The sequence below is a fragment of the Zophobas morio genome, unplaced genomic scaffold, assembly GCF_036711695.1.
Source record: "Zophobas morio isolate AGI-343-1 ecotype UQ-CSIRO unplaced genomic scaffold, CSIRO_AGI_Zmor_V1 ptg000021l, whole genome shotgun sequence".
Lineage (NCBI taxonomy): Eukaryota > Metazoa > Arthropoda > Insecta > Coleoptera > Tenebrionidae > Zophobas > Zophobas morio.
The window spans coordinates 9332169-9343998 of record NW_026972126.1 but is presented as its reverse complement, the minus strand read 5'-3'; the positions used below and the strand labels follow the sequence as shown (position 1 = coordinate 9343998).

The 11830-nt window shown below is 32.8% G+C and overlaps 1 long non-coding RNA gene across 1 annotated transcript; it reads right to left on the bottom strand.

The window, feature by feature from the left end:
• Positions 1 to 3794: 3794 nt before the first annotated feature.
• LOC135132848 (uncharacterized) lies at positions 3795 to 4419 on the bottom strand. Its single transcript, XR_010281098.1, has 2 exons — positions 4146 to 4419; positions 3795 to 4038 (listed from the first exon to the last, which is right to left on the bottom strand). It is a non-coding gene; the product is annotated as an uncharacterized LOC135132848 (long non-coding RNA).
• Between the last annotated feature and the right edge of the window lie 7411 nt (positions 4420 to 11830).

Genomic DNA, 11830 nt, shown 5'->3' with positions numbered 1-11830 from the left:
ATAGAACTGTACAAAATGCTAGAAACTTATGACTGGTCTCCTATTTACAACATTAACGACGTAGAGAAAGCTTGCTTTGTCTTTTATAACAACTTTATAACAACATTTTAGACCTACACGTCCCGAAATTTAAAGGTAAGAAAGCAAGGTTTCCTAAATGGTATTCGTCTGTATTAAAACGCAACATTTTCCTAAAAAAGAGGTTATACAATAAACATAAAAAATGCAAAATAACAGAAACACGTGATGCATTTGTTGCTATCAGGAAAATAGTAAAAAGTCAAATCAAGCATGATTTTCGTATTTACCAACTGAGCTGTGAAGAAGAGATTATTAAAACTCCTAAACGCTTTTGGTCATATGTACAAGATAGGAAAGGACAGACTCCTGTTTCTGGACGAATTAGCTCCAATGGTCTAATTTATGATAAGCCCAATCAAATTGTTAACGTTTTTGCCGAATACTTTTCGTCCGTCTATCAAAATAATGATATACCATCACCAGCTGAGGTATCAGTGGACAGTGACTCCATTTTACTCAATTCCATAAGCGAATCTGAAATTCTCAATGTAATAAAAAATTTGAAACCTAACTTATCTGCCGGTTTAGACAATATACCAGCAATGTTAATCAAAGATTGTTCTAACATATTTGCTGATCCTTTGAGATATATCTTTAATTTAAGTATAAAAAACTGTGTATTTCCTGACATTTGGAAGATGTGCCGAATTTGTCCTATATATAAACACGGCAATAAAGATGAAGTCACTAATTATCGTCCAATCTCTATTCTTAATAATTTTGCCAAGATATTTGAGAAGGTTATTTATAATAAAATTTTCAAACTTGTTAATGGAAAGATAAGTCAATTTCAGCATGGCTTCGTACCTGGAAGATCTACAGTTACTAATCTCACGTCTATCTCCCAATATTTGATGAACTCTTTAGATAAAAAGAAACAAGTCGATGTTATATATATGGACATGTCAAAAGCTTTTGACCGAATTAATCACAAATTACTGCTTATTACGTTTAGGGTTTTCTGAAAATTTAGAAAGACTTTTCGCTTCTTATTTACACAATCGCATTAATAAAGTAGTTGTCAATGGTTTTACCTCCAATGATATCTTACAAACATCTGGAGTACCTCAGGGTTCCCATTTAGGTCCGTTACTGTTTATATTATTTGTTAATGACTTATTATCATCTGTAAAAAACTGTGAATGCCTAATGTATGCTGATGACCTAAAGATATTTATTGAAATCTCTAATATCGAAGATTGCCTTCGCTTGCAAGAAGACGTAAACTCTGTAATTCAATGGTGTGACATTAACAGTCTTTGTCTTAACAAAGACAAATGTTTAGCGGTGACATATGGCAGATCTGTAAATAAACTCTCATATGAATACAATATTAATAACTTTGTGTTAAAAAGATCTGATTTAATTAAAGATCTAGGAATTAACTTTGACTCTGCATTAACTTTCCGCAATCATTTTGATGACATTGTAAAAAAAAGTCTCGCTACATTAGGGTTTGTCATACGTAATACAAAAACATTTACCAGTATCATGACCCTAAAAATTCTTTATTACAGTTTAATTCGATCACGCTTAGAATACGGCTCAGTGATATGGGACCCCTATTATCATGTTAGTATTTTAAAACTGGAAAATGTTCAACGTAGATTTATAAAATATCTACATTATAAAGAGTTTGGCAATTATCCTGTTCGTGGTACGTCTCAAGAGTTGTTGCTTTCTATCTATAATATTGAAGCTTTGTGTTTTAGGAGAACTAAAATGCTAATCAAATTCATATACCATTTAGTCCACAATAAGATTGATTGTATACACCTATTTTCGCAAATCCGTTTTCATGTACCAAGACCTCAATCTAGGTATCCACTAACGTTTAGCATAGAACGTGTCAGAACTAATTTGGGCTCTAAAGCTCCATTAACTAATATGCAACATAAGTTTAACACTCTTTGTCATAATTGTGACTTACACTTTGACAGTTTGAATACAATATTAAAATATATTGATAATAATTTACGATATAAGATAACATAATTTAATTTTTCTTGTCATTGCCAGATTCCATATTAGTTAGTTATTTAACCTTAATGTAATGTTTACCATTTGCGCTGTTTATATTTACATTGTTGTTCTTTGTGTTAATTATTAGTTTTTGTTTTAATTCTGTATATCCTCGAGCTGTATCTTATTTTACTTTACCTATATATTGTCCTATAAATGGATAAAGTCTGTTGGGCAATAAATTTATTTATTTATTTATTTATTTATTTATTAAAGGAATATGTTCTAAAAGGGTCAATTCTCCATACGCCTGACTTAATGTTTGTTTTTAAAATGAACACTACCAACTCAACTGAGGTACATTATTCAAAATTTTGAGTTGACGTAATTACATTTTTTAAGAAGGATATTGTTATATAAGCAGATACATTTTGGATAGCGCGTCGTCACAACTCATACTCACACTACTGCTAAAATCTCAAAATACTTTTAACAGACGGACGCAAATAACCAATGTTGTATCCACTTAATAGAGAACATTATTTTATTTTAGAAGAATGATTAATTTTTAATCATTATATACGGTTATAGATGTCAGGACTTTTTTTTATCACATAACGACGAAATTAGAAAAAATCGACAGCGAAGAGAGGGATAGCTATAAGTCATTTCATGTTTTAAAATTTTTTGGAGCATATCTAATCAAAATTAAAAAATGTGTTTTCGGTGTGTTTTATTTCATCATCGGTTGTTAATCTGTAATTATACTCCATAAAAGAGTTCGAGTTTTATTTGCTTCCATTTTGTTACTAGTGCTATAAAATATATACTTGTTGTTGTTCCACTAATTTTTAGATGAAGTAAATAGAAGTATCTCAATCTTTTTATGAAAACATTTGTTACATAAGTTATGCCTCTATGTATTGTATTTACAAGAAAAGGTGTGAGTCGAATCGATTTTTTATAATATAATGATGTGCGTTCTGTTTTAATGCCTTTCTATCTAAAAAAAAATTGACTTTGTAACTCAAACTGAAGTGAAACAATGTTAGTTTGTGAAAGAATGTTAGTTTTGAAATTTGAAAACCGTATTTTATAACATTGTTGTGTTTAATGTCCTTAACATCCACGTGGGTAAAATTTGTCATGGCTCATTTATTAGTTGATAATACTTAAATATTACAGAAAAGAGTAGAGTCACGTCACTAATTTCCTAATCTCAAATCTGACTACACTGTCTATTTCAATGAAAATTTATGATTAGGGGTTATTAAAATGTATACCCAGCACTTTATCCTTGTGTTGTCCACATTTTCTTGTTGCTAGGTACTTTTAGGATTAATATTAAATTATCTAATGTAGCCAATAAAAGAGCAACGTATACCTGTATGTGCCAAATTGAGAATTAGGTTTTGCATATAGATAACACAGATAATAAAAGAATACCTTTAAAAGCAGAATATGTTGTTGTTTGCAGCAGAGCGTGCACGAAATAACAACTTTTTACGAAATATACAACAATTTTGATAAAGTTTAGTTTACGTAATTTTGACTTTAAGGTTTGTATCCACCTTTTTCTTTACACATATCTAATTAAAACTGATGCGTTATGTTATCTGATATACCATAATACTTTTGTATATTTAAGTAATCAAAGCTAGTATAAACTAGCTACAATTTTCTTTCAAGCCGTAAAGTTTAAAAAACTTATGTATTTTGGGATGCGATGAAGGGTATATATAATAAGTAGGTAGTTTTTCTATGTGCTAATTTTATTTAAGATTATCATTAATGAAGTAATTTACAATATTTTACAAAGAATTATCATTGCGGATAGTAAAACAAAAGTAAATGTGTATATATTTCCTGAATTACACAAATCTTCGTCACAGATATTACAGTGACCTCCATCTTGTGCTTGTATAGCGTCACATAGAATTATTTGAGCGTTGTCATTAGCTATTATACAACCTTTGCTTTCTATTTCAACACCTCCTACACAAAAAGACAAATAAAAAAAGTATAAGTTTTAACAATAAAAGTTTACAATTTACATAATTTTAACATAATGTAAGGTATGTTAAAATTATTCTATTTTTTACCTTGTGAATATGCTTGCGTCATACAGCTGTATGTCAATGTATCTCCCTCTACGTTGGAACAATTTACTTTTTTAATAGGATCATCGCACCTGCCATTGCAGTAATAACACTGTTTAACATTAGCTTCCGCACTTTTGCACAAAAAAAAAGTACAAATAACGAAAGTAGTAAGCATTGCTATGGTCTTCATTTTGATGTGCGTATCTGAAGTACTATGGGTAAGCCTTGGCTTTTATAAGGGATTTTTGTTTGTGTGGTGGGAGTGTGACGCCCTCTGATTCTGGAAATTATTTTCTTTATAGATCAGTGGTGACGTGTTTTACAATGATTGTACTTATATAATGTGTAACTAACTATCTATGGGAGCGGTGTTAATATTTTCGTCTAAATATGTAGATGTGGAAATAGCCGATTGCAGAGTGAGTGATTAACTAAGGCATTTGTAATTAAAATTTTTTTTATCATAATACTTCACATAACTTAAAATAGAGATATTGTGCAGTAAAGAAATCGCATGTTTCAAGTTAATTTGCAAAATATTGTGATAACGTCAACAACATTCTAGCTAGGACACGTATAGAAATTTGCACAGATAGAGTGTAACACTAACAGGACTAGATTCTCCAATTTTTTGAAATCGGGTAAGCCATTGTTGATTTACCTAAATGCATCATTCATTAATTTTTTTATTCTGTGTAACTAACTCTAAATAAGGTGTCGCTCACAACAACTATACACATCGAAATATCAAAGAAAACAGTTCACGCCTCCTCTACTCCACTGAGGATTCTGGTGAACTTGAAAGTCGGTCGATTACAAGTTACTGATTTTGTGCGGGAAAACATTCAACACACTTTTATAGTCAGCAAGTGAATTAAAAATTATTTTAATGATTGAATACTGAAAACAGCAAGTTGTCATAATCTATAACATAATATTATTATTTATTATTTATGCGCCACAGGTCTTTTCTAGAAATACGGTTTTCATTCATTATATTGTACAATGTTTTGGAGTTGACGAACTTCTTTATCTACTGCACCCCTGCTTTATATGCCATTTAGCTAAAATTGCACAAATTTTACAATCTCTTCTCTTATCAGTTTAGATCGGAGCTAAAGTGGGGATTAAGGTGCTCCAGGTACAAGTTTACAGTGGACGCAAACATTTTTAAGACGCTCATGGTTTCACACCAATTTAACTCCCATTATAATTCAATAGGCCGTCACAGCCGGATGTCTTAAATCCGCTTACTGATAACTAGAGAGCGGATTTTTAAGCAAAAAAAAAAAAATAAGAATAAGCGCTTAAATAAGCACAACATTTGCAATAAAAAAGTTTTATTTTAAGCAAAAAAGCATTAAAAACATAATCATATTACAAATCAAAGAACACTTCTTAGAACTTTGGATAAAATGTTATTACAATAATCCTAGACTTTATATTTTACACACGCATTTCAGTTTTCTTTAAAACAATTTATGATTGTAATATAATATGTTCCAAGTTGTCCACTGTAAAATTTTTTCGCCGATCATTTAAAATGTGTTTAAAATTGGAGAATGTGCGTTCAACATCCACACTCGTTGTTGGCGCAAATTTGAATTTTGCAAATAATGTTGAATCTAACTCCAAATTTTCCACCTTCTGGCCTTGTAAAACACGAGCAACGTCGGAAAGAACACCGAAACCTGCATTTTTATTTAACACTTCGTCAAGTTTTTGAGATACTCTAGTACCAATATCACCCCTTACTGCGTTTGCTTGTTTTTTAAATTCTTTCACTAAGTTTATGGCATCTACCAAAAACATGTTGGGTTTTTCTAACTTTTCTATTACCTCACATACGAATTGATAATTGCTTCTTAGAAAAGCTAGATCTTGTCGCAAATCTTTGTTTTCCAAAATATTTATGCAATCTTTAATCGATTGAGAAGAATCTTCGCTAAACTCCGTAACTACTTCCTCAAATTCTTTGATATATTTGTCATAATAAAATGTGGCCTGTAACCATGTTCCCCACCTCGTTATAATCGGCTCTGGGGGCAATGGTGTGTTTCGAAATCTTTCCTTAAAATGTTGCACTCTTAGTGGGGCTTTAACAAAAATCTTTTTACCATTGGCCACTAATTTATTAACAGTAGGAAACTGCAAACATCTTCCTTCAGCCACTCTGTTTAAACCGTGGGCAATGCAAGTAGAGTGAATTAAATTGGGGTGCAATATTTTTACATTATTCCCTGCTTTCAACATATAACGAGCTGCATCCGAAATCATCAATAAAATTTTATTCGCCGGTACGGCATTTGGCAAAAATCGTGACGTAAGACTGTCATTTACAAATCTTGTAATCGTATTGCCATTTGTTTTATCTAATATTTTCAAACTTACTACATACCCTCGACTAGGGAAATTTTCATTTAAGATTCCAACAATTAAACTTGCCACGTATCTTCCATAACTATCGGTTGTTTCATCGACAGCGAACCATAAATAATTATCTCCAATGCGATGTTTAATTTCGTTGTAAACTTGCTGAAACATTGGGGCTACATAATTTTTTCGGAGAGTACTTTCAACCGGAATATGTCGATTGCAGTGTTTTTCAAGGAATTCTTGAAGAGGGCCTTTCTCCAATTTTTTTTAAAGGTATATTGGACTGGATCATCATTTTACATAAATCGAAATTAAACTAAAACTGCTCATCTTTTGTGGAAGTAGATGCAACAGATTCATGTATGGTCTGCTGTTTAATTTTAGAAACTTCAAACATTTTCTTCCTTTCTATTTGAAGAGTCGTTCTGACATGTTGCGTCACGTTATATTTTTTATCACTTTGAATCTAAAACAACGTACATATACAGGATTAACAAAGGAAAATAGATAAAAAAAAATTAGTGGCTTACGGTTTTCACACAAGCTCTGCAGAATATTTTGTTGTTTTCTAGTTTTAATTCTGGAAAATCCCTTATCCACTCATCTGGCGTCGATTTTATTTTCGGCATTCTTTTAAAATATTAGTAATATTACCAAAAAGAACTCAACATGTAACAAGGAAGAACCACGTATAACACTACTACGACAGATGCGATAGACTGATGGTTGTGAAATAAACGGTTCATTTACTTAAAAGTTTCCATTAGAAAAATTTTATGGTTCATTTTTTCTAGAAAATCTTCAACGGTCTTGCCGCAAAATGCCGAAAAACAACATCTGGTTAAAAGCTTTAATTCATTATCAACGGAAGTATGGATTTAAAGTCATAAAATCTATGGAGTATTTTTCCAATCCTATAATAAAATTTTATTACCCAAATGACCAGAACCTACTCACAGAAAGGGTCTTGAGTAAGTGTACTTTAATGGTCAAGTCCAGGTAAAATGCATACGATACGATACGGCTAACTAACAAGTATTTGTCATCCCGACAAGGCCGGCATTTGAACAAAATATGCATTAAAACTCATATTCGTCGAAAAAAGCATTAAATAAGCATATAAGTTTTAATATGCATAAAATTGAAGAAAAAGCAAATAAGCATTAAAAAAAAAAATGTGTCAAATAACTCCAAATTGTATCATAGTTACAGATATAAAAAAGTTTTGAAGTGCTTACATTTTTCACAAAAAGCATTAAACCTAGAAATCCGCTCTCTACTGATAACCTACCTGTAGAAACCTTTTCTGGTAAAAGCACAGGGCAGGATTGAGTTTCGCATTTACCGACAACTGCGATTTTCGATTTTTTTATTTTACGTATAAACAAAATAACTTTGTACACAATCATTTTTGATTACAGCAAATTAGTTAGCATTTTGACATACACAACTATTTACTTATTAACTACTACTGCTTATTTATTGATCGAAATAGTTATTGTCATCATCATTCGATTCTTCTAAATTAATGATTAACGGTTTTACCAACCCTGCCCTGTACTGGTCTTCTTCTTTTTTGGAATGTCGTACACAATTGGCCCACGTTTCGGCAGTTATTTTCGAAGCTTCTTCTCTAATTATGTCTATTGTTGCACAACTAATTTTGGTGCCGTATTATTTCTTCTTATATTATTTTTCATTTGAGACCAGATTACTTAGTTCTATAGGGTTAAATATGCAATGGTACGGCGGAAGTCTAACCACTGTAAATCCATATCTCGCGCCTTATTGTCTATTTTATATTGTTTCTCAAATTTTCGAGTGTGTAACACTTCTAATAATTGCTTCTTTGTGTAATTTTTTCAAAGTATAAATATGTGTCTAAAATTCAAGTAACGACCAGATTTCAAATTCGCTCCGAAGCCAGGTACAGGCATTAAGGATTATATTGTTTGAGAAGTGTTTCTTGGAAGTTATTTAACGACTGGACTTTCTTCAGTTATACCTGATTCTTATTTTAGTAGTAGATAACTATAAATATTCATTGCAAAAAACGTTATATGGCGGAATAAAACGGTGGCCAGTGCGTTTCGTTAAAAATAATGCAATTTTGTAAAGTCATGTATTATTTTTAATATAATAGCAATTTGAATGTACTCTCTGGATTTGAAAAAAAAGGACAATGACACCGTCAAAATTATTTGATTTTTCAAAAAAATTAGTGGTTCAGTTTTCTATGGCTGTAATTATTAAATATTTTATCTTTTTTGCTTACAGTATCTTATGAATAATGAATAATGAAATAATTAAGGTACGGAAGAAACGTTAAAAAAAAAATTCTCTTAGTCCGGTCCTGGGCGTCTCGGCCGTCCCTGGCACGTTGTTTATATCTACTAAGTTTTATGAAGGGTCGGCTGTAAAGTACTTAAACCTCAAAGCCGTAAACGCAGTAAAAATTTGCGTCTAGTGTACAGAGATATGACTTTGGAGTGCATTTGAGATAGCTCGAGGACTCGATTTTGCATTGATACAAATTCATAAGAAACAAACTCAGAGCAGGAAGCGGAGACGACCGAATGTTACAATTTACGATTGTTTCTGCTTGATTTATACCTTGCCTAATTTTTGAAATTTTAAAAATAACTATATTGCGATTTCTTCGAACCCTTCCATTGCTAATAAATTTCAAGAAAATTGGAATAACTTCGTAACGTAATCTGAATTTCGAAAATAAATTATGGTTGTAAAGTCTAAGAAGAGAAAAATTAGTTCATTTAAGTATAACAAAAGTTTTCATCGATATGGATTCCCAAAAACCTAACTTCTTTGCTTCTTGATTGTGTAGGTATATTTTGAAATTTTAGAATATTCGTTTTGTTATATTGATTAGGAGTCAATTTGCTTTATGGAAAGTTGTGACTTCTCCGTTGGATTTTTCCGTTTCAGATGTGAGTCTGCGACGAAATTCCGGTTGGGACGAACGGTGCCGGTCCGGAATCTCGCCGATAACGTGTGGTGTCCGCGTACTTGGGTGCCAAGCTTTAGGTCGACTAGTGTCGCTGATATAACGTCTAGCCGACCAAGCTTATCCAGCGACCTTCACACCACCGGGGGTCGCGCCTTCGGTCAGGAGCGGCGATCGCTCGGGGGGAGGGAGCGCCGGGATGCTCTAAAACCGGAGACACGGAATTCAAGCAGTGAGCGCCCGCGAAAACACGAGAATAAAAATAAAACGCCAAGAATATTTTATAATAATAAATAGGGTTTATTCCCTGCCATCAGCTACACTGTCTAAAATAATAAATCTTACGGTTAGGTAAGACTTAAATAACTACAGTACAAGTTAAATAAACAAAAAGAATTCAACGTCCGGCACGTTTGTTCCTTCTGGGCGGCGATTTCCTTCAGGACGGGCTCCTCCTGGACTTGGGGGCGACAACCTTGAACCTGGAAATGGCACGAAGACGGTACGGCGATCCGGGAGGGGAGCGCCGTGACGGTAACGACGCGTGCACGACGGTTACGACTTGTGACGGTGACAACAACAAAAAAAAAAACGGTGACGGTGGTACGGTTTTACGCTCGGGGGAGGCGATTCCAAAAGGGCAGACGACTCAAAAGGTACTTACGGTGGTCGGAGGGTCAAACTGCACACTTTTAAAATTTCTCTAAATAACTTCTTTCACCACAGCCACAATACTTCCTCCCTCGTGAAGCCTTCAGGCAAGTTTAGTAGTGCTACATGATCAAAGTTTCGTTCAGGGTGTCCAGACGGTAAGCTAAAAATTTCAAGAATTTGCGTTGTACTCTTTCTAAACTATTTATATGATTTTCGTATATCGGATTCCAAATAATCACTCCATATTCTAATCTTGATCTTACAAGAACATAATGTAAACTACACAAGGTACGGACATCGCTAAAGTCTTTGCTATTTCTACAAATAAAGCCATACATTTGGTAGGCCTGAGAGACGATATTCGTATAAAAAAAAAAAATTCAAGAAAGGTGAACTTTGCATCAAAAATTATTCCTAAATCTTTAAAGCTATATTTACGGTTTAAGTCTATATTTGAGAATTGACAATTAAAGATTAATGGTTCTTGTTTTCTGTGATAACTTGATGAGGTAGGAAATTGAGTATGTTGTTCACTGATTAGCTAGGGTTTAATTTTACTGTTTTTTAAATTATGTTATTTTAAATTGTGAGAATAAGTACATTGTTCTGACTTGGAATGGAACCTTTATAACACAGAACTACAAGTTCTTATTCTACCTCTTTCGCCAAGTTGCTATCTGGGTATGCTTCAAGTTTTACAGTAAACTAATCAAATCGTGTTTGTGTTTGTATATACAGAGTGAGTATTATAATAACGGGACCCTGACCAATTTTCAATGCAACAACGTACATATATCAGTTATTGCTAGATATCAAAATAAACACATACGTTTTTAGGATCAACGAAGGAACTTACTCTTCTTAGTAGTTGTCACTGTATCTGAAAGACGTCCATCAAAATTTCACAAATGAAATATTAAAAAAACACCAACATATTAATTGAAAGAAATGTAATAAATAAATTTAACTAGCGTAAGTACTGTTCAAAATGCCTTCTTTCCTGCGAAACACATTTCGATGCGATTTACGCAAGACAACCGGACGCGGGCCAGTGTTTCAGGAGTTGTTGCAGCACATGCATTTCTAATTTTGGTTTTTAAATCTTCACAATTACGAATAGGACTTCGGTAAACTTGTTTTTTTACAACCCCCCAGAGGAAGAGATCTAAAGGTGTTAAGGTTACATCAAAATAGGGCCTAACAACTCTGTGATAATGAGGTGGTGCCTCGTCCTGCTGAAACCACAGCTCTTGTCGGAGGTTGAAAGGAACATTTTCTAATAACCTCCTGTTAAGTTGCCTTCGAAGAAGTATGGGCCAAACACATAGTCTGCAATAATACCAGCCCACACATTTATGGAATAAACATTTTGAAAATGATCTGTTCTGATCCAAATTGAGCAGTAGGTTTTGCATGTAGATAAGACAGATAATAAAATAATACCTTTAAAAGCAAAATATGTTGTTTGTAGCAGAGCGTGCATGAAATAACAACTTTTTATGAAATATACCTACAACAATTTTGATAAAGATTAGTTTACATTATTTTGACTTTAAGGTTTGTATCTACCGTTTTCTTGTAGTAAAATTGTAGCTAGTATAAACTAGCTACAATTTTCTTGCAAGCCGTAAAGTCTAAAAAACTTATGTATTTTGGGATGCGATGAAAGGTATATTTAATAAGTAGGTAC